This window comes from Symphalangus syndactylus, chromosome 5 (assembly GCF_028878055.3).
Source record: "Symphalangus syndactylus isolate Jambi chromosome 5, NHGRI_mSymSyn1-v2.1_pri, whole genome shotgun sequence".
NCBI classification, from domain to species: Eukaryota; Metazoa; Chordata; class Mammalia; order Primates; family Hylobatidae; genus Symphalangus; species Symphalangus syndactylus.
The window spans coordinates 104,237,236-104,257,919 of NC_072427.2; the positions used below are offsets into that span (position 1 = coordinate 104,237,236).

General features: G+C 39.6%; 1 protein-coding gene and 1 non-coding gene across 8 annotated transcripts in view; both read left to right on the forward strand.

The window, feature by feature from the left end:
* Positions 1–20,684, forward strand: part of APP (amyloid beta precursor protein) — a 286,082-nt gene that overhangs the window by 219,393 nt on the left and 46,005 nt on the right. The gene's annotated exons all lie outside the window — the stretch shown is intronic.
* Positions 9,505–9,609, forward strand: LOC129483641 (U6 spliceosomal RNA). Its single transcript, XR_008658153.1, has one exon. It is a non-coding gene; the product is annotated as a U6 spliceosomal RNA (small nuclear RNA).

Here is a 20,684-nt window from a genome sequence, read left to right on the forward strand (position 1 = left end):
CTAAAATCTTCTAGATAACATGTTTTTTTTTTTTAATAGCTATCTTAAGCCTATCATCACATGTGAGTTCAGTTGAAGTGGCATAGGTAATACCAAACTATAGGGAAATAAGCCATTACAAAGGACTAAAAAGTTGATGACCAATATTCCACCCTCACCCAGCAATTATTGTTGACTCTTTATAATTGAATTATTAGAACTTTTTATTTGGCACTATACTACTGAAAACATTAGCCACTAATTAGTCACACTTCCACAGAACAGATGGTGGTTCAGATATTTTGAGTATTACGAAATGCCAAAGAATAGGGCAGCACAATAAACTTCAAATCTCAGTAACAGGGAGGATATTTAGATAATTAGTATCATGGAATCTTTTTCTGTAAAAAGGAAAACAAAAACGGCCATTAGGTTGGATTAAGAACATACTACGTATATGCTCTTAATGTGTGTGTCTGTGTGTGTGTACATAGATGTGATATGCTCTTAATCCAACCTAATGGCTGAGTTTTTTTAAATAATGACATATGTATCATTCTAAATATACCAGATGCCACATTCTGAAAGATAATCTTTTTTAAAAACCTTTCATTTGGAATCCTGGGTGCTTCCATTTTTAAATGACTGTTCTCTATAGAAAGAGAAGTAATGAACCCTGTACACTGTCTGAGCTCCTAGTGGCAAAGCTACAGAAGTGGTTCACTGGGGAGAATAGCTTTTCTGGGTTGAACCTAGTTGTCATCTATAGTCCTTTTTCATTTGAAGGAACATTTAAAACAATACCTCACTTTTTAGTAGGAATATGGTTGACACTTCAAGATTGGCCAGGGGTGCTAATTGCTTAAGCCAAATGTTATTAGAGGTTCCTTATGTTATTCTTTTTACTTTTGTAAGTGTTTGAAATTTCTCATAAGAAAAAGTGTCGCTTTTAGCTTACTTTCTCAATAGGTTCTTCATAGATTTTTTTTCCAGGTTATATCTTGTAGTCTTTCTAATATTCTCTGATTAAATGCTTTGTCATTAGTCTGAGTTGCATTTATTTGCTATTTCTGTATATAGTCAAATTTTAGATTTGGAGTCAGTTCAGTACAAATAGGATACTAAAATTCAGAGACACTGGCAAAAGGAGAAAATTTTAAAGTCCCTAAAAATGCATGCCTTTTGTAGAAAAGTTTGTGCTTATAAATGCAAGCAATGAGGATGTGTTTAATGCAGTCAAACATCTGTAGAGAGATACAATGGTTTAAATAATGGTAACAGGTGCTTTATGGATAAGAGGTTTTCACCAGTCTGGGGAATTGCCAGTATCTTTAGTGGGAGAGGTATATCTGCTTCAGTAAATTATGCTTCCAATTAGAATTCTCTTTTATGGGTGAGAATGAGGAAGAATGGAGTCATGCTGAGAAAGAAGGAATGCTATGGGTGAAGGGGAAAATTGGCATCAAATTTGTGAGCAGTAAATTGTGACCAGAGCATAGGGTTCATCATGCTTGTGAGTTCTGGCCCTGGCCCTTTTATCTTCCATTGTGCTTCCCTGAGGCATCCTGTCTGTTTATGCTACTTTCCCACTAACTTCAGTGAATCCCAAATTCATAGGTCTAGCCACAGCCAGCGTACTGAATCCCAGTGCCATATTCCAGACCCCAAATATCCCATGTGCCTCTGAACCTGCAATCAGTGTGTATAAGACTCATGTCCTTCTGGAAATTTACTTGTTTTACACACTCTATTCTGAGTTCTCTTGGTTGGCCTGAACTATCCATGATGCCTTCTTCTCTCTCACCCATTATTTCTTATCAGTTGCAAGTCCTGTATGTTCGGCCTTCTGTGTTCATGTGAAATCTCTTCACATCCACTACTTACCTGAGATCCTGTCCTCTCATCAGTGTCATTAGACTTCCAGCCAGTCACCCTACCTCTTGTCTCACATTGGCCCCCTCCCACTTCAATTCCTCCTTTTCGGAACTACGCAAGTTCCCTTAAAAACAAAAAACAAAACAAAACAAAACAAACAGCTGCAGGCTGGCAGCGGTGGATCACCTGAGGTCAGGAGTTCAAGACCAGCCTGGCTAACATGGTGAAACCCCATCTCTACTAAAAATAGAAAGATTAGCCAGGCATGGTGGCAGGCACCTGTAATCCCAGTTACTCAGGAGGCTGAGGCAGGAGAATCACTTGAACTCGGGAGGCAGAGGTTGCAGTGAGCCAAGATTGCACTATTGCACTCCAGCCTGGGCGTCAAGAGCGAAACTCCGTCTCCAGAAAAAAAGAAAAAAAAAAAAAAGCTGCTTGTGGTTTTTCCTTGCTTGAAAAGTTGCACCTTTCAAGATTCAAGTAAAATGCCCAAGTCCTATAAACCCTTTCTAATTTGCATAGAGAACAGAGAAAAGAGCTGGCATTTGAGTGACAACCATGTAACCAACTAATGAGTGCCTATTTGTGATAATGCTGATGGTCAGGTTCTTTCTTTATGAATGTTCCCCATTGAGGTACAGGACCCCCATATAGTGATGTGGCAGTGGCAGGTGGTTTAGGGTAAGAGTGGAGGCTGATAATTTATTCTACATCCCACTCAAGGAGCCAAGCCCTCTGGCATTGTGCACACCTACTGGAAGTGGGGCTTTCTTGTATTTCACACAAAGGCAGCATATGGGCTAGTGAAGATACTGGGAAATTCAGTGATAGCATCCCCAGTTTACAGTTGAAGAAATTGAACCTAAGAGAGTTTACCAACTTGCCCAGCCCAGATAGTAAAGTGATGAAAGTGGGGTGGAAGCCAAGACCTGCCAGAAGTCCAAAATCTGTGTTCTTTCTGCTACCTATTTTTCTCTCTGAAGTAGAATTTTCCCCTACTTAACCTCAGTGTGAAAGCACTGGGTATCCGCCTCCAATACCATACTCTAACTTGGAGTAAATTATTTGTTTATATCTCTACCAACCCTCCATCCTGTGAACTCCTCCAGATATATGTTGGTCATCCTTGCCTCCGCAAGATCCAGCAGGGACCTTGGTACTTTTTAGATATTAGTAATTATAAATATAAGGTTGAAGCCAGTCCCCAGGATAAAAAGGCAGACGCTCCTTAACTTGGACTGATCAAGTGCGCTCCTCCATTACCCTAAAGACCTGCCCAAAACTCCTTCCTTGACATCTAGCATAAGCGCCACACAAAACAAATTTCTTTCCTAGGCCACAGCATCCTCTAAAGCTGTGATTGATCAAGTCAACTAAATGGATGTGGGTGGCCAAGATAACATAGCATAAATCAGGGTTCTGAGGACCGTTATTAATAAAATTTTACAACATGGTCCTTTTTTGTACCCTGACCCTCTGCTATTTGGTCATCTACCCAGTTCACACACATTGACACTTGATTTAATTATGCTGTCCTGTTTGACCGCCAGCCACAGTCTGAAGCTATTCACGTGACAAATAAGTGTGAATTTTCAAGTGTCCTGTTAGTTGTGTTATAAAAGGCCCGTGTTTTATTTTATAATTTCATTTTTTAATTCAATTTTAATTATTATTTGCAAGTTCCCAGGCTCAGTCATTTATTAATGTTTTTATTTAAAAAAAAGTTATTTTCAGGCAGATTATGAAGATCTCTTGCAAAGAATGGCCTCAGGCATTGTTTATATAGAGATAAAATCTCCTCTCTTTTAAATCACTATGTAGGTCTTCATTAATATTTTCTTCATTCAACAAACGATGGAATCATTATTTCAGTGAAAATATGGCTCCTCTTCAATGTTCATATTCTGCTTTAATTATGTTTTAATCCTTCAAAAGGGCAGAATCCCTTCATCCCTTCAACCTTTGCTTTGTCAAATTGTTATTTAAAAATGATTGGTGTTTTATTGTCCTTTGTAATCTTCCTTAAATCTCTGCTAAAAGGATTCTATTCTACTCTTTGTATTGGCACTGAGGTTATTTATCGAAGTGTGCTTCTCTTTGCAGCTACCTCAAGGCTAAAAATGTAGCTCTTTTCAGAGATGGCTGTTTTACAGAATGCTATAACAACCAATTTATGAGAAAGGCAGTAGGAAATAAAGAGGGAACAAAGGCATAATTGTTTCATACCCATGTTTTTTTCTTCTAGCATTCAAAGTTAATAAAAACATGAATTACTATAAACCAGATGCGAGAAAGATCTCTGGCTGAATAAATCCATAGTGAATGGGGTAAGATTGAAAGATGTGGCGGGGAATCAAGAAATTCGCAATAATGAAAGGATGCTTATTTTTTATTACAATTTTACTGTGGCCTCTTGATAAAATGTTCCACTCTTCAGGAAAAATGCAGCATGGTTATTTCAAAGACAGTGTTTCCATATTCTGTTTCTAATAAGCCTGTTGATTTGGGGGTTTAGTGAGTCCAAAGTAGACTAGGTTTAAAAGAGAATATTTATAGCACTTCCCAGTCCAACAAAATAGAAATGTAATGCTATTGAGAATTTCAAGTATCCTTATGTGTAATTGTTAGCCAAGGATGAACATCAAAAAAAAATCATAAAAGCAAATAAAGAGAGAGAGCTGTCACTTTGTTCTAAGAACATAGGTGTGACTTTGTTTTTCATAAGAAATGACTTTTAAATATATATAGATTTAATAGTTTACAGCTGACTTAAGTATTTGGCCATAAGAACTTTTTTTTTTTTTTTTGAGGTGGAGTCTTGCTCAGTCACCCAGGCTGGAGTGCAGTGGCGCGATCTCGGCTCACTGCAACCTCCGCCTCCCGGGTTCAAGTGATTTTCCTGCCTCAGCCTCCCAAGTAGCTGAGACTACAGACACTTGCCACCACACCTGGCTAATTTTTTTGTATTTTTAGTAGAGACAGGGTTTCACCATGTTGGCCAAGCTGGTCTCAAACTCCTGATCTCAGGTGATCTGCCCATCTTGGCCCCCGAAAGTGCTGGGAATACAGGCGTGAACCCCCGCATCTGGCCAAGAACATTTATACATATCATCAACAACCAAAGCCTTGTTCCCCCATTGGTTTCATAATAGTCTCAGAGCCCCTTATTTATATTTTCCCTAGTGTTATTAACTAACAAACATGAGGCCTATAAGTTTAGCTGCCTGTGTCTAAATGTATATCTTTGACCCAAGACAATTTCTCTTTCAAAATAGAACCACTCATTTATAAATGAAAATGCTTTGTCAAATGAATGGCAAAGTACGGTATACTATTAAGACAGCCTCCTAGTTTTCCGACATTTGGACTGCCATGTTGAAATGTCTCCATACAGCAAGATACAAATGTGTGAATGCCAGTACACTTCATACCTTAGGTCCCCAACTGGTCTGTCTGCAGACTTGAGGTTACGGACCTCAGGTGTTGAACTCACCCATAGTGGTGGCTAGTAGACTGCTTTGTATACATTTAGCTCTCTATGCCTTTTTTGGTTGTGATATTAGGTAAGCTCTCTTTTTCTTGCTTTGGAGTTTAATTATGGAATCTGTAAATATAGTGTATATGTCATCCAGATGATCTGTGGAAGTCATTGATAATGACCTTTAAAAGTTCACATGTAATACAGCATCCGTTTTCCTGAATGATTTTTATAGTTTTACCATTTGGCAAACAGATACTTTCTTTTATGTATTTCTACTCCATAATTTTAGGAAAAAGTAAATCCTTATAGCTATATTAAAAAGAATACACTTTCTAGGAATAATGAATGTAAAAAATGTTTCCTTTTTAAAAAAAAAAAATGCTCTCTCTACCATTCTGGCAGACAAATTGTTGACCTTAATATGTATAATTCAGTGCAGTATATTGGTCTTGTTTATTGTGCTCCAAATGGATGCTGGCAGAAATTTGATGAATTTAATATTAACCACAGTGTTTTCTTCATGCGATTGCAATGGTTTATTATGGATTATTTTGTTCGGTTCAAATAAATGATGTACATTCAGATTCTTTGCCCATTTTTTAATTGGGTTGTTTACCTTTCTTACTTTCTTATTTTTATTTTTATTTTTGGAGACAGAGTCCCGCTCTGTCACCTGGGCTGAAGTGAAGCAGCACGATCTCAGTTCACTGCAACCTCCGCCTCACAGATTCAAATGATTCTCGTGCCTCAGCCTCCCCAGTAGTTGGGATTACAGGCACGCGCCACCACACCCAGCTAATTTTTGTATTTTTAGTAGAGCCAGGGTTTTACCATGTTGCCCAGGCTGGTCTCAAACTCCTGAGCTCAGGCAACCTGCCCACCTCTGCCTTCCAAAGTGCCAGGATTACAGGAGTGAGCCGCTGCACTCGGCCTGCCTTTATTATTGAGTTGTAAGAATTTTTGTATATTCTGGATACTATTAAATTCTTATCAAATACATTATTTGGAAATATTTTACCCATTCTGTAGGTTGTATTTTCACTTCCTTAATAGGATCCTTTTGACACACAAAAATTTTCAATTTAGAGGTCTATTTTACCAGTTTTTTCTTTTGTGGCAGTTAGTATGGTATTGTATCTAGGAAACCATTGTCCAAAACAAGGTTACAACCATTTATACCTGTGTTACCTTCTAAGAGTTTTGTAGTTTTAGCTCTTACAGTTAAATCTTTGATTCATTTTAATTTTCATATATGGTGTGAGGTAAGGGTTTGACTTTATTCTTTTGCATATAAATATCCAATGTCCCAGCACCATTGGTTGAAAAAGACTATTCTTGCCAGATGCAGTGGTTCATGCCTGTAATTCCAGCACTCTGGGAGGCCAAGGTGGGCAGATCACTTGAGCCCAGAAGTTCAAGAGCAGAATGGGAAACATGGCAAGACCACATTTCTACAAAAAAATTATCTAGGCATGATAGCATCTATTTGTAGTCCCAGCTACACAGGAGGCTGAGGCGGGAGGATCTCCTGAGCCTGGGGAGGCTGAGGCTGCAGTGAGCCTTGATCATGCCACCTGGGCAACAGAGCAAGATCCTGTCTCAAAAAAAAAAAAGAAAGAAAAAGACTATTATTTCCCCCACTGAATGGTCTTGGCACTATCACACAAAATCAATTGTCCATAGATAATATGGGTTTATTTCTTAATTCTGAGTTCTTTGATCTGTGTGCCTATGCTTACTGTAGTACCACATTGTTTTGATTATTGTAGCTTTGTAGTAAATTTTGAAATCAGCAAGTGTGAGTCCGTTATCTTTGTTCTTCTTTTTCAATATTACTTAGAGTATCTGGGGTCTCTTGCATTACAACATGAATTTTAAGGTCTTGCTCACCCTCTCACCCCCACTACCATTTCTGCAAAAAAAAAAAAAAAAGTGTGGATTGCATTGGATCTGTAGATCACTTTGGGGAATATTTATATATAATGTTAATGAGGTTTTAAACAACACTTTATCTACTAGAACTAATATCTGCCTTGAAATTATTCCACCTTGGGCCCCATTCAGGAAGGTTAGTATTTTAGAAGTAGCAAGAGAATTCATTTGGCATGCTGTCATCTTTTACTCCAAATTTTGGTGAGATTCCAGAGAAATTATTTGTGAGCTTTTCCTTAAGCCATGATGATTGACATGTCAGTAGTTTTTGTCTGTTTTTATGCCATTCTTTTATTTTTGTGCGTGTGTGGGCACCTCAACCAAATGGATGGAGCTTGAGGCAGGGTCTCTCCCACGCCAAACTCTGCTGTTTCTTTTGATGATCCAATGCAGTTTCAAAGTTATTTTCTCAACTCACCAAGCTCGTTTGTATGGCCCTGTAATTTGAAACAAAATCTAAAAAGAAATCCGAATTAAAATGATTGGGAAGTGAAGTCAGACCACAGTGGTGGTTGTGGGACTACTTCCTGGCATGGAACACTAGAGCAGATGTGTCCTGATTTTTTTTGTAGAGTCTTGGGAACAACCAATGATTTTAGACTGGAACAAGGGCTGGTTATTCTGTTTTTCACAAGCATCTGCCTTCAAGGTTCATTTTTTTTAAAAAAGGAGGGGAAAAAATCAGTGATGTTTGCCACCCTGAGTATGGAGATGAATCCAAATTGAGATTAATTTTGAAATATGTTTCCACAATTTTGAGATTAATTTTGAAATATGTTTCCACAAACACTAACTGGGAATGACATGAATTTGTTTCATGTGAGACAGAGTTTGGACGGCATGTTAATTTGCTTCTTGGTGTTCAACTCCGAAACAAATTTTGCGTGTATTCTGTGAGTAAGCGCCATTATTAGTTAACAGTTTTCCTGCCGTGTGCACTATGGGCTGCTTTAGAAAGTAAATCATAGAAGGTTAGTTATACTATCTCATCAAAAATAATGCATCTATTAACCGGTTCCAAGTTATGAGACGTGGCCAAAGGAATGTTGACTTGCTGTGCATCTAAACACTATTTGTGAAGAGGCTTTGGACTTTGAGCCTGAAACAGGTGGTCAGAGGGTCAAGGCCAGGGTGTTACTTAGTTTCAGCTCCTGTTGATGGATTCATTGACTTCAGATAGTGCATTTAAAAAAGCCTGTTTAATGTGTTTGTCTTTTGATAATTATTACGTATTTACACATGCTCCTAAAAGCATGAGTTAAATCTTATTTCTTTGAAACAGTGCTTGGCAACAACTTGTATTGTCTTGTACATGCCTTTTGTGTCTTTGCTTTTGGTTCGGGGGGCATTGAAATTTGTCTGCCCATCCCCTGAGGGCAGATATTGAGGTGTGGACCTATGTCTTCAGCTTCCTGTATAGCATTGAAGTTGCTATAGCTGCATGTTCTCTAAAATTTTTATACATGCGATTTAATTGTTAAAGCTTATGATTTTTAAGTATAGTATTCTGATAGCAAATAGATTTTGTCAAATAAAAACTAACTTTATCATCACCACTGAGATATCACTAGGTATATGGCTTAGTTCTCAGTCACCACTTTTATTTGTAAGGAAGTCTTGGAAGTTTTCACAAGTGTATATATGATAGACTGGGCACAGTGGCTGACGCCTATAATCCCAGCACTTTGGGAGGCCGAGTCAGGCAGGAGTTTGAGACCAGCCTGGACAACGTGGCAAAACCCCGTCTCTACTAAAAATAAAAAAATTAGCCAGCCATGGTGGCACATGCCTGTAATCCCAGCTACTCGGGAGGCTGAGGTTGGAGAATCACTTGAAGCTAGGAGACAGAGGCTGTAGTGAGCTAAGATCATGACACCACCCTAGCCAGGGCAACAGACTGAGACTCCATCTCAAAAGAGGAAAAAAAAAAAAATGCCGGGCGCAGTGGCTCACGCCTGTAATCCCAGCACTTTGGGAGGCCGAGGTGGGCAGATCACCTGAGGTCAGGAGCTCGAGACCAGCCTCAACATGGAGAAACCCCGTCTCTACTAAAAATACAAAATTAGCCAGGTGTGGTGGTGCATGCCTGTAATGCAAGCTACTTAGGAGGCTGAGGCAGGAGAATTGCTTGAACCTGGGAGGCAGAGGTTGTGGTGAGCTGAGATCGTGCCATTGCACTCCAGCCTGGGCAACAAGAGCGAAACTCCATCTCAAAAAATAAAAAAATTATATATATGATGCTTGCCTTAGCAGCACATATACTAAAATTGGAATGATTAAAGAGATTAACCTGCCCCTGCGCAAGGATGACATGCAAATTTTGTAAAGTGTTTTATATGGAACTTTACTTACATGAGGTACCTAGGGTAGTAAATTCATAGATACAGAAAGTAGAATGGTGATTGCCAGGGGCTGAGAGGATGAGGGACTGTGGAGTTAGTGTTTAAAGGGCACAGAGGTTCAATTTGGCAATATTGAAAATAGTTCAGTGGGGAAGACAGATGGCCGTGATGCATCGTCCATCACAGTTGCACAGCAGTGTGAACATAATACCCTGAGCCTTACACTTAAAATGGTTAAAACAGTAAGATTTATGTTATATATATTTACCGTGATAAATATATATATGTATGTTCATATCATTTGCCATTGTGAATAGCAAGGAGATTGAAGAAATAAGGACACAGGATCTTCAATAAATATTAAATGCTTTCCATGTTCCACATTCTTTGTCATTGCCAGACACGTCACAGGTATAAGGGCACAATCTTTGTTACTCAAATAATTTAGAATAATTTAGAATTTGCTTGGGGAGACTTTGGATAAACAGTTAAGAAAGAAGCTGTATCCATTAGGTCAAGGGATGTTGGTTGCTGCGTCTCGTAGCATTTGGTAGTCTCGTTAGACAACCGTTCTTACTCCTATCATTTGCTGAAATTTATTAGTGAAGGAAAGAATCTTAGTTTTCAGTTTGTTCAGCCCCGTGATTTCATAGGCTCAGGAAAACCATGTAATGTGCCCAAGGTCAGATGTGATGAATAAGACTAAAGACTGAATCTATTCCAGTGTCTCTGTGCCCAGTGATACTTACTTAATGCTGTTGCCAAGTTAAAACTGGGTTTGCAGAAGTGTTTATTCACCTTCAGCATCTTTTCATTGAAAATGTGGTAGATAGAAGAAATGTCCCTCTTTTAGCATTTGTACCTCAGTAATAAGATGCTTCCCAAGCTCAAAGACGCCACACCCTTAAATATGTAAGTCATTGTTAAGATAAAGAGAATATGAATATCAGCTACATTGTGCATGTTGCAGGATTTTTATGTTATTTTGTATCTTCTGCTTAGAAGTCATAAGCCAGCCCATGAACCATGCCAACAAACCTACCTTCTTCCACGTGATTATTGCAGCCAGATTTTTCAGTGCAGGACCAGCAAAGGTTTCTCTGAAAGCATGAGATAATAATTCTCAGCCAGGTCTTCGCCATTTGCAAGGGATCAGACATACAGAGTTTTTAGCTCTGTGGATGTTAATAGCTAGAGCCCCTGTTAGCAGATGGCGTGTTAGTGGCCTGTTGCTGCTGGCTATTAAATCATACACATCGGCCGGGGCGGTCGGTCACACCAGTAATCCCAGCACTTTGGGAGGCTGACGCGGGCAGATCACGAGGTCAGGAGTTCGAGAGCAGCCTGACCAACATGGTGAAACCCCATCTTTACTAAAAATACAAAAACTAGCCAGGCATGGCGGCACGCGCCTATAATCCCAGCTACTCAGGAGGCTGAGGCAGGAGAATCACTTGAACCCGGGAGGCGAAGGTTGCAGTGAGCCGAGATCACACCACTGCACTCCAGCCTGGGCGACAGAGCAAGACTCCGTCTCAAAAATAAATAAATAAATGAATAAATAAATAAATAAATAAATATATTAAAAGTAAATGATACACATCATGAGGTCATCTCCCAAGGCAGCAGGGAATTTTGTCTATTTTTTTCTTAGTTTATATTGTTGCAACAGAGTAATTCTTCTTGATGACAGACTTTGCTTTTTTGGTGTTGTTGTTTCTAAGTTTCACTTGATCCTCAAAATAACCTGAGACAGACAAAACAGATAGGTTTTCCCATTAATCTCCTTCATGAGTCTGCCTTTGCCAGCCAGGTTGATCTTATATCCATAGCCCTGGATGCATTTATTTATGTTATTCCATCTACCTACAATGCCCATCCCCAATCTTGGCCTATTACATGTGTCTAACATTACTTTGATGTGTACATGTCAGTGAATTACCACTTAACTGATTGTTAGCTTTTTGAGAGTATGTATCAAATCTCATGTGCATTTGTGTGTCCTGAAACAAATTATTAGGTATAAAGTATGTATTGCAAATACCATGCCCAGGGAATATTTCAGAGCTGCGGTTCTCCAAGTGTGGTCCTTAGTCTAGCAGCATCAGCATCGCCTGGTATCACCTGGGAACTTGTTGGAAACACACATTCCGTGATCCCACCCCTGACCTCCTGAATCGGCAAAGCTAGGGATGGGGCTGAGCAATCTATATTTTATCAAGCTGTCCAGGTGACATTGATATATGCTAAACTTTGCGAATTACTGATTTAGAGACTAATCAACTTATTAAAAAGTTAATAAATAGGCGAAGATCCATTGTAGCACCCCAGTAGCCAATTAGACTTACCTATGCTGTTATCTTCTAAATTCACATTATACAAATTGTATGCCACAAAAAGTTTAAGGTGAAAACCCAAAGGAATTGATGCATTTGATTAATTCACAAAAATACAACAGCTCTAATTCATAGAAAAAAATGCATGCATATCTGATAATTAGTTGTAGATTAAAAGGTGAACAACTTCTCATGATTAATACCGATGAAAATGTAATTTTTTAAAAATTATGGCCAATTGGTAGTTTTTTAAAAATCTGTTATGCCTTGTCATGATAAGGATAGGTGAAAAGGAACTTTCATAAACTATTGGTAAGTATGTGGGTGAAACCTTTTAGACTATTTGGCTCTACCTAATAAATTAAAATGTTCAGTCTTTTCTAATTTTAGCACCGTATTTCTACAGATAACACTGGCACATCTGTGGAGAGGGGCATTTCTGCTTGTCACCTGATATCCCTTATGACTACTAATATTTTTATAAGCATTATTACCTTTAAAATCATGTTAAAGAAAGGGTAAATGATGTGCAACAGACTCAGTTTCCCCTTCTCTGACTCCCCTTTAGTTTACATCTCTTTTCTCTCCCTCATTTGGGGGCTCAGTACCCTTGAGATTATAGAGAAATTGCAGTAGGTAATGTTGGCTGGAAATGCCAAATTTTAAGAAACTTGGGTGGAAATGGTTTAAGCCATCAGCCTAAATGATCAATGAAAGTGTCAGACATTCTCCGCTTTCTTCTTCCAAGATACTACTATACTCTACTGTGGCCTTAGAGCTCTTAATCCCTATATAATTCTGATTAAAAAGGAAGGAGGTGCTGCTAATATACCTTGCTGTTGTCGCCTCCTGTTCATTAGGGTAGCTGATGTCAGTCAAAATAAATTCTAGAAATTCTTGAGTACTTTTTTTTTTTGTAATATACTGAGAATGCTTGAAGCAAACTAACCAAATTTAAGTGTTTTAAGGATATTAACAACAACAGGAGAGCCCCTCGATTTTCTGCTAAAAATCAACCTGAACAGTTTCCAGACTGCTGGTTGGCAATGTCAGTATCATGAGAAAAACTGAAAAAATAAGAAACTTTAGAGGAAAAGAGGAATCAGTGCAGGCTAGGGGAATGAACTTGGTAATCCAGTAGTCTTTCCCTGCCAGCATGTATTTTGATTTGATAAGCTAAGTGTCTGCTTTTTCTCATCCTTTATTTTTTGGCAGGAAACTAGTATTTTGACACTTGAATGCCTTCTTTCTATCTTAAGGGAGAAGCCTTTTACACTTGAAGTGTGAAGTAGGTCCTTCAGGTATAGGATGAAAAATTAAGTGGGACTATCTGAATTGCTAAATCGCAACCATTAAAGAAACTAATGCCCTAATTAGCCTGTCTTTTCACAAATGTGGCATCCATATGTAAGTCTAATATTGTATGCAAATGTGAGACAGGTTTTGCTTTCTAGATCTCTTTGATGTGAAAGGAAGAGCTGGCTTCCTGGCTTCCTTCCCATGTTCAGTATGGACCTGCCTTCATCCTGCTGCCAACAGCTCCTCAAGGGAACATGAAAGTGGAATTAAACCCTCCTGGTTTTCAGATTCAGAATCCTGGGTGATTAAGTGGCTTGATCAAAATCAGAAACTGTGAAAGTGCTAAAAATGGTCAAGGCCCAAGGAGTTCCTCATGTGTGGTCAAAGCCTTTCAGAAATCAAAGTGCGCCTTTAAATATCAGATGTTTTTTCTTTAAAGAAAAATAGATATATTAGAGCAGAATTGGGGGCCCTCTGTAGGAGCCTGAGTCTGGGTGTTTACTGTCGTCTAAGGCCTTGTTAATGTGGGCTTGAGGCTTCGGAATCCACGAACAGGGGAAGCTAGCGTCTCTCGCTGACTCCAGTCCTAGCTCAAGCTTTCTATACTGCCCCATGTGACTTCCGCACTTTTGTGCCATCAGCCAGTAGACAGAGAAAAGTATCTGGTATTTGTCGGTGTCTTCGGTTTAGTTGCTTTAAGTCCTTGGATGGAAAAGGCTGATTGTCATCCTGAAATCATTGTTTCCTAATGTGTAATTGGGGCCAAGTGAAGCACAGTAATTTAGAGGAATTCTAGTTAAAAAATACAGATTCTTGGGCTCTACCTCAGACCTACAGAGATCTGCAATTTTCTTATTCCCCCAGGTGATCCTTTAAACATTCAGAGGTTTTTAAAACTCATGCTTATATGCAATAACAAAAATATAAGGATTCTTAGAAACTTAGGTTATATTTATATTTGTCTTGAACATAGGATGACATTGTCATTTTCATTGAAAAAAAAAAATGAAGCAGAGACTTAGAATGTATTTAGAGACAACTCTAAATACATTCTGGCAGAGCCTAACTACTGGATTGCAGAGATCCTCCCCGCTTCCCCCCGTCCCCATCTATAAATTGGCCATGTGAGTTTCTAGTGGTGTTCACTTCCAAAGTGGTGATTTTATAAAATATTACAATGAAGCATTATTAACCTCAAGAAGTTCAGATGCATGGAGAGTTTGTTTGGGTGTGGCAGCATTAGTGGCTATGTTTTATTTATCCAAGATAAGACTTCTTATTAGCTATGAAAAGGGATTGGCATAAACTGCTTATTAATGTCCATTAACTGTATCTAAAGGGAATAAACAGTATAAAAGGCCAGGCATGGTGGCTCACACCTGTAATCCTAGCCCTTTGGGAGGCTGAGGCAGGAGGATCATTTGATCCCAGGAGTTTAAGACCAGCTTGGGCAACATGGGGAGACCCTGTTTCTACACACAGTAAAAAAAATAATAAGCTGGGCTTAGGGGTACACACCTATAATCCCAGCTAGTCAGGAGGCTGAGGTTGGAGGATCGCTTGAGCCCAGGAGTGGAGGTTTCAGTGAGGCCTGGCAGCACCACTACACTCCAGGCTGGGTGACAGAGGGACAACCTTATCTCAAAACAAACAAAAACAAAAAACTGTATAAGCATAGGACGGGCTTGAGTCACAAAATTCTGCCTTTCATAACTTTCCCCCATTTGCTGTTTGATTTGCTCTTTCAGAAATTGTGAACCTACTTCTCTACTTACAGAACATTTACCTCCCTCTTAGATTCTTCCCTTTCTATCATTGATACTGACATTCTGCTTAAAGAATTATCCATTTAGGCTCTCTTCAAATCCAAAGTGATACTATTTTAATAAGAGATGAAAGGGAAAATTGACAAAATGTGCCTGGAGTTGTCAGCATTGTAAATGATGGACTGTAAAAGCTTCGTCTTGGAAGATTGTCAGAGAGCCTAGTGCCAGCTCAAAAAGTGTGCTCTTTTTAGAGAATTGACAAAAATGTTACAAAGAAAACACGTGCTGAATACCAACTCCAGGTGCGAATCCTGAGAAGCAACTCATTCTATTCTGCAGTAGGAGATGACTTTTGCAGGTTACACAGCAGAGCAATTTAAACTCCCTTGTTTCTTAAAGTATCTCCTATAGTGACTTGGGATGGAAGTCATATACAATCCCCTTTTTTCTTCCTTCAAAGTAAATACACCACAGAGCTGGAGATGTCCCAGACACAGGGGGAAGCTGTTTGGATTTTTCCCACTGCCTGTAGTGAAGCAAGATAGGGAGGAAGAACTTGGGAACTTGCGTGGGAAAAGCTTTTCTTTTTCTTTACTTGACCATTTGTCATATGTGCTTTCAAATCCTGAACTGAGTCACATCTGAAGTAAATCACTTCCTTGTCATTTCCATGAAAGGGGCAGTACAAGAAATTCCTTGCACATCCCTGGTGAGCCCCTTGTTACTCTCAGATTCAGCTATTGCCTCCGGGGAAAAAAAAGAAAAGCCAAAGAAAGAAAACAGAATCCTCTAGAAAAAGCTATTCTGACCTTTGCTCTTTCCTTTGTCTGGGTGTGACTAGATAAATGCATTAGTCTGCTAGGGCTGCCATAACAAAATACCAAAATACCACAGACTGAATCCTTCAACACCAGAAATTAATTTTCTCACGCTTCTGGAGGCTGGAAGTCCAAGATCAAGGTACCAGCAGGTCGGTTTCTGAGGAGGCCTCTCTTCCTTGATTTACAAATGGCCACCTACGCACCATGTCCTCACATGGTCTTTCTCAGAGAGAAAGAGAGGTATCTCTTCCTCTTCTTTTTTTTTTTTGTTGAGACGGAGTTTCACTCTTGTTGCCCAGGCTGGAGTGCAATGGCATGATCTTGGCTCACTGCAACCTCCACCTCCTGGGTTCAAGAGATTCTCGTGCCTCAGCCTCCCGAGTAGCTGAGATTACAGGCATGCCTGGCTAATTTTGTATTTTTAGTAGAGGCAGGGTTTCTTCATGTTGGTCAGGCTGGTCTCGAACTCTCGACCTCAGGTGATCCACCCACCTTGCCCTCCCAAAGTGCTGGGATTACAGGCGTGAGCCACCGCACCCGGCCTCTTCCTTTTCTTATAAGGACACCTGTCCTATTGGATCAGAGTCACACCCCCATGACCTCATTTAACCTTAATTATCTCATTAAAGGTCCGATCTCCAAAGGTCCCTTGAGGGTTAGGGCTTTGATACATGAATTTTCAGGGGGACACAGTTCGGTCCATAGCAGTTGGCTTATTCATACTTTGGGTAGATCCTCTTCATCGTTCCTCAGCTACTGTATATTTAGTGCACAGCTTCTTTATCCTAAAGCTAGTCAGGGGAGGCATGAAAGGTATTATTTCTCCTGCTTCTGCACCTAAGGCATTAAAACGAGGTTGTGGTCTGGCAGCCCAGACTCGGCCTTGATGAACTTCAAATCCAAGACCTCCTTGGTATGTGAAGAGCATACACTTGTATGGAGGGATTTGACAGTTTTTTTTTTTGAGACAGAGTCTCTGTCGCCCAGGCTGTAGTGCAGTGGCACGATCTCGGCTCACTATAGCTTCCGCTTCCTGGTTTCAAATGCTTCTCCTGCCTCAGCGTCCGGAGTAGCTGGGATTACAGGCGCACGCCACCACACCCAGCTAATTTTTGTATTTTTAGTAGAGACGGGGTTTCAGTATGTTGATCAGGCTGGTCTCGAATTCCTGACCTCATGATCCACTCGCCTTGGCCTCGCAAAGTGTTGGGATTACAGGTGTGAGCCACCGCGCCCAGCCTAGATTTTTTTAAATTAGTTTTTAGTGTAGCCACACTGTTAAAGCAGGTGGATACTGCTGGATAGTATAAGAAAGTATAGTGTGACAAACCCATAACCAAGCATCGTTAACTATATTTTCTCATGTCTTGAGCCAAAAGGTCACAGTTGACCTAATGTTGCTACTAAACATCATACCATAAAACATTCTATCCAGTCTTCCAGATTTTACACAAGAATAAAACAAAAACTTTTAGACTACCGGAGATTTTTTTTTTTTTTTTTTTAGTTAATACACAATTTGTTGAATGTGAACCCTAAATTGCAATTGACATACTAAGTTTTATAGATTACTTCAGCTGCCCTGACTTCAGTAAATGTAGTTGTGACACAGGTACAACAGCTGACTTCTTTCTGGCATTAGAGGTGGTGATGTTTCATCACTCTGGAGTTAGTAAAACCTGAAACCCGCCAGGCATTTGACACGGAGTTTGCTGCCAGGGACAGCTCAGCTTCTGGCTTACTGGAGAGGAAATGACCTAACCTCTGTGTTTACAAAGTGTTTGACACTGAGGCCCTTCCACTTCCTTGCTGAGTGTAGGGGTTGACCTGGCACCCAAAATCCCCATGGTCTTCTCAGGGTAAGACATGCAGCCATTGGTGGTCAGGAAAGGATTTGCCCCCGTGGAAGGCATTGGAAGAGGAACAGAGCTGAAACACGCGGGTGTTCAGAGGGAAAACATCTCTGCACTTAACAGGGCTAGATTAGACTATTAGACTATTAGCATAGAGCTCGTGATTGATCTCCTTTATCTGTTTAATTCCAGCCTTGAGTAAAGGACTCACTAAGAAACCACATTCAGCCGGGTGTCGTGGCTCACGCCTGTAATCCCAACACTTTGGGAGGCTGAGGCAGATGGATCACAAGGTCAGGAGTTCAAGACCAGCCTGGCCAATATGGTGAAACCCCGTCTCAACTAAACATACAAAAATTAGTTGGGGGTGGTGCCGGGCACGGTGCCGGGCGCCTGTAGTCCCAGCTACTCGGGAGGCTGAAGCAGGAGAATTGCTTGAACTCGGGAGGCAGAGGTTACAGTGAGCCGAGATCACGCCACTGCATTCCAGCCTGGCGACAGAGCGAGACTCCATCTCAAAAAAGAAAAAAAAAAAAAGAAACCACATGCTATTCCAGTATATTTATTATAACCAGAAATTCTTGTCTTATCAGCAAATAGCTAATATTCACTTACATGGGCAGTGTATTAGATTCCTAGGGCTGCTGGAACCAGTTACCACAAACCACATGGCTGAAACCAACAGAAATATACTCTCTCATTATCTCATTATTCTAGAGGTTAGAAGTCCTAAAGCAAGGTGTTGCCAGGGCCACACTGCCTCTTACAGCCCTAGGGGAGAATCTGTTTCATGCCTTTCGCTTGCTCTAGTGCTGCTGCCAGCCCTTGATATTCCTTTGGTTGGTACATGCACCCCTCCAATCTCCACCTCTGTCTTCACATGGTGTTACTCCCCGTGTCTCTGTTTCTGTGTCTTCTCTAATATGATTAAGGGCCCACCCTTCTCCAGTGTGACCTCGTCTTAACTTAATTATATCTGCAAAGACCCTGTTTCCAAGTAAGGCTGTATTCTCAGGTGTAGGCATTAGGACTTCAACATATATTTTGGGGGAAAATTCAACCCATAATGCGGTTATGTTTTTATTTTCCTTGATTTTTAAGAATGTGAAATATTGGCAAATTTTTTCAACCACTATCAAATTTAAATCTAAGAACTACATGTCTTAAATTTATGATCTCTTCATTTAAAAAAAAAATAACATTTAATTGGTACCAAAACGTGAGTTTAATGCTTTGCATTTGCTTGAGGGTGATTAATGAGTAAATGTGTAAACTGTGGCTGTTTTAATTAGCCAGGGTTAATTAATGTTTACCACACTTGGAAGATGAAAAGGCATGTATAAACGCTCTATATTGTGAATCATCTTTTAATTTGTTGTTGAAGCTTATAGTGTAGCCAAATAAGGATTGCTTACGTCATATTTACAAAGGGAGGTTCATTAATGGATACAAATATACGGTTTGATAGAAGCAAGACCTAGTATTTAATTATCAGCAAGGTGAGTAATTTACAGTAATCTATTGTATATTTCAAAATAGCTAGGAGAACCTAATTTGAATGTTTCTAGTGTAAAGAAGACAGGCTGGGCACGGTGGCTTACACCTGTAGTCCCAGCACTTGGGAAGGCCGAGGTGGGAAAATCGCTTGACCCCAGCAATTCAAGACTAGCCAGGGCATCATAGTGAGACCCCGTCTCTACAAAACAAATATTTAAACATTAGCCAGGTGTGATGGTGCATGCCTGTAGACCCAGCTGCTCTGGAGGCTGAGGTGAGAAGATCACTTGAGCTCAGGAGTTCAAGGTTCAAGTGAGCTATGATCACACCACTGCACTCCAGCCTGGAGTGACAGAGAGAGACCCTGTCTCAAAGCAAAAAGAAAAGAAAAACATTTAAGTGATGGATATCCCATTATACTGATTTGATCTCTCCAAATTATATGAATATATTCTTTTCTCATATAATCTAAAAATATGCACATCTATTATGTATCAATAAAAAATAAAATTTTAAAAATGTAAAAAACGATGTTGGAGCACTATGGTAATTAACGTAGAGGCTCTGACTTTTGAGGTACATTAATTACCTGTTACTGAAGTTGAACATGCTTTAATATTGTATGTTTAGAAAAGGTAGTTACGTTTTTAAATCTGATTGTGTAAGAAGAAAAGAGTAGAAATGTTGGAGGCCAAGTCAATAATTATTTAGTATATCATAATTTGAGATGAAATGTGTTTTTTTTTTCTTTTTTAGTTTCAAGTTGAAACATTTTAAGAGCAGATAAGGAAAGGCTAACTGTGCTGAGATGAAAATAACATTTTTAAAGTAACTTTCATAAAGAAAATACATTTCTAGAATTTTGTGTAAATTTTCAACAAAGCCTCAGAAGCCTGGATGAGGTCTTGTGCCGAGACTGGAAAGTGTGGGGATTAGAAAAAGTTTGGAGAGATTGTTGTGAGATCCTCCCGTATGAGGCCTGAAGCTATACATCCATGGAAAGCAGTTACCCCAGGTGGGAAAACAGGTTATCCATTCTCGAGTGAGTGGCCGGGTGGGAAATACTCCATCATGTCATATGGATCGTACTTTCCAGCACCAAGATTTGTGGTTCTCTAGGTGAATAAAGATGACACCCCCTTCACTTCACTTCACCGTTGTCTGCATGGAGGATGTATCTAAAATCAAATTAGCAAAAACGTTGGGTCTACTTTATTTTTCATCTCCTACACTATTTTCTTCTTTGTTCTCGGCAGGAAAAAATGAAGTTGCATTTTATTATTATCTCATAGATTCTTATACTAAAATGATTTGATTTAAGACCCATTGCACTTTATTTGGATTAAAAATGCTTCACTCTTTAGTTCTTAACAATAACACCAGCCTGATTTTATTATGTTAAGCACTGCAATTAGACAATACAAAGAATTTTCAGCAAGGACGTGTTATTTTATCATGGGTGGAACTGTTCATTGTCTAGCAGAATTTATTACCAGTTAAATC